The 3,281-nt window shown below is 35.9% G+C and overlaps 1 long non-coding RNA gene across 2 annotated transcripts in view; it reads right to left on the bottom strand.

The window, feature by feature from the left end:
- Positions 1-219: 219 nt before the first annotated feature.
- LOC106790626 overlaps positions 220-3,281 on the bottom strand; it is a 29,122-nt gene continuing 26,060 nt past the window's right edge. Inside the window, exons 3-5 of one of the 2 annotated variants that reach the window (XR_001382097.1) lie at positions 1,154-1,545; positions 1,025-1,076; positions 220-427 (exon numbers count right to left, since the gene is read on the bottom strand). This is a non-coding gene — a long non-coding RNA (uncharacterized LOC106790626). Of the gene's footprint in view, positions 428-1,024; positions 1,077-1,153; positions 1,709-3,281 lie in introns of those variants that run through there. The other variant, XR_001382096.1, reaches the window with a different exon arrangement.

A 3,281-nucleotide genomic window follows, 5' to 3' on the forward strand; every position in this document is an offset into this window, starting at 1 on the left:
ATAAATTGTTAGTACCAACAATCCCATAGACGAAAAATACAAATAAATCTAGATCGCGGAATATTATTTTTTTTTTTGGAAATTCATTTGTTAAGGATATTTCTTGTTATTCTGTAAAGATAATTTTTAATTATTTTCTTTAAATCAATTTTCTGATTATAACAAAATGTTAAATACAGAAAAAAAGAAAAAGATTGGAGAGAAGTAATGCGTTCACACTGTATATATATATAAAAAAAAAAAAATAAGATCTGGAAATGTTCTTTCCATTCCTTTTTTTCGCTCGAGCTGATCTCGTTAAACGGATCGAAATTCTCTTCCTTCTTTCATCTTCTTCATCTTCATCTTCTTCTTCTACTTCTTCTTCTTTTTCTCTTTCCGCTTCTCATCCTTTATTTGTAGATATCACCGATCCGCGAAATGGTTTCTAGGATTGTTTACGAAGTGGATAAGAAGACACGTTCTTATTCTTATTCTGGCCTAAGTCCTATTATGCTTTTCTATCTTTCCCTTTGTACCGTAGTTTTCAACGAAGCGTGTTAAAGGACGGAACGATCTAACTCGAGAGGAAAGGATTTCCAAAGTGTTTTTGGTTTAAATTGAGCTTTCATGTGCCGCCCTGTAGATTAACGTTCGAACAAATAATAACGTATGTATCTTCGATACGAACAAAGAAATACGAATAAAACGATTGCAATAATAATTTTTAAGTAATAATAACAACATTTTTCATACAATATAATAATATAAAGTTAATGAAAATTTTTGATTAGAATATCTTTGGGAGGGATAGGCGGTAAAGAAAACAAAAGAAAAATTAAATGAGAAAAATAAGAAATTGATTTTTGATAAGAATTTTAGCGAAAGTTACGACAATTCGTTTAACAAATTATCCGAACACTTTAGCAAATAATTTACTTGAAAATTCAAACTTAATACGTAGACTAAATAGATATTCTGTCTTTGTGATTTAAAAATAAGAGTTATACAATATACTAATTATAATTAATGAAATATTTCTCACCGGGGCAAATGTTCAAATACTTTCGTGAGTCACTGTATATTCGTCCATAGCACTGAAAGGGTTAATAAGAAAAAGAAAATAATAGAAAAAAAAGATTGTTGATGAGAGAAGAGCAAGCTCAAAACTTACGCAACTCTGTCGTCGTCTCCTCATCCTCATCGTCCTCGTCGTCTTCGTCCTCGTCGTCGTCGTCGTGACATAGTGATTCGGTTTAGGTCGGTCTGATGCGAGTCGTCCGTCCCCCTCTGACCGGCCCTGCTGGCTGGCTGGCTGGCTGGCCCTGCTAGCTGGCTGGCTGGCCCTGCTGGCTGGCCCATTCTCAGATCCAAGAGAGTTCGCCGCTCGGAATCGGCGGGACGTAAAGAAGAACAGGGGCTCGACACGAGCGGCAAATGAAATGCATGTCTTGTGCTTTTTACGTGGACGGGCCCGGCCGGCCGGCAGGCCTGACGACATCCTCCGCTCGAGCTCCGAGAAACCAAAAGGAAAAGGAACAAGAGAAGGAGGTTGGTCCGAGTAACCTGGGCAACCGAGTGAGATGAAAGATTCAGGTAGAACCACGAGAGCGACAAGGAGACCGATACTTTCCGACTCAAGAACACCCTGGAGATCTGAGATCGAGTTAAGATAATTGCTCGTTTGTTTAAACATTTGACCGACCGCCCGTTTCAACGGCCCCCGTCCTTTTTCTTCCCTCCCCCCTTCTCTTCCTTTACCTTTTTTTATTTTTATTTTTATTTTCTATTCCTTTTTTGGTACCCTCCGCGTGCTGACTATACATATACTTATTATATATATATACGTGTGATTTGGTTTGTAATCAAAAACGGACTCTTCTCTTGCTCCCCATCACCCCTGCTACGATTTTCGATTCAAATATTTTGTAAATAAATGTTGTTCTTATTTTTGTTCATATTCAAACGACGCACCACGTGTATATTTGATAATATTAAAATGAATAAAATAATACAAGGATCTCACATTGTTGGATCTCTCTTATTGTTAGATATTTTGATTTGGAGAGAATGAAAATGCTTTTTATCGGTGAGTTACATGAACGTTATTCTGAGAAAGAAATATCTTGCAAGGTAGATGAGAAAAAGAAAGAAAAAAAAAGAAAAGAAAATAAAATATTGTTCGTGCATCCTGCGACTCGCTGTTGTCCTGGTCCCCCCCCCCCCGTGTAAACATCGACATTCGCTATCCGATCTCAGGAATCTAAGAACAAATATTGTATTTCGTAGATACTTATATTCTTTTATACGTTAACATTCTTTTTTATTTTTTTTTTTTCTACTTCTTCTTACCATTCGCGAATTACATCCACGTTTCTTTTTCTTTTTATTTTCTTTCCCTTTTCATATATTTAATATTCTTTTAAAAAATGAACACACACGTACTGTGGAAATAAAAATCTTTGAAGTTACGTATCGACTGTGACAACTTATCTTCAAAAGTTGTTGCCTTATTCTCGAAGAAACTTCGTCGTTGTCGTCGTCGTCGTTTACATTTACGTTTTAATTTAAAAAGAAAAAGACTACGTGGGATACGAGATATACTAAAAATAAAATAAATACGCGTACACATACATACAAATAAAGAAAGAGAGACGGAAAGATAGAAAATATGCAATGTCACGAAGTCGAGTCGACAAGAAGGGGTGAGTTTGAAGGGGTGGTATTCTCCATGCTCTGATAACTCTACTATCTCTCTCTATCTATCTTTCTCTCTCTCACACTTACTGTTTGCACCGTAACCGCGAGCTCGTTCGCGACATTAAGAGGTTCGTTCAAGGAGAGGAGTGGAGAGGAGAGGTGAGGAGAGGAGTAAAGAGGAGAGGAAAAGGAAGCAAGCAAGCTGATAGATGAGGAGAAAGACGCCTCGGAGGGACGCCTAGCATCTTCCGTTTCTTCCTTCAGGAAACGTTACTAAGGATCTCACCAACACCTTCGCAAAGTTTCATTGGGTGTGTGTATATGTGTGTTTAAGAATTTTATCGATAAACTTATTTGTTTTTTCCCTCGTTATTTTTCACTCGTTACATTTGTTCATGATATTTGTAAGTATTGTGGGGTTTGGTAAAATGTTTTTTGTTATTTTGTTTTTTTTTTTTTTTTTTTGACAGAAATCGAATTAATGGAAATTGTTAAATAATATAATTTAGGGAAGAAATGTGAATTGTTGTTTGATTTAATTATCTATCATCATTCGTATATACCGAATTTATTTTGATTATTTTTCATCGTATATTAATCTA

The sequence above is a fragment of the Polistes canadensis genome, unplaced genomic scaffold (genome assembly GCF_001313835.1).
Source record: "Polistes canadensis isolate GaletaPanama2010 unplaced genomic scaffold, ASM131383v1 scaffold_250, whole genome shotgun sequence".
NCBI lineage: Eukaryota > Metazoa > Arthropoda > Insecta > Hymenoptera > Vespidae > Polistes > Polistes canadensis.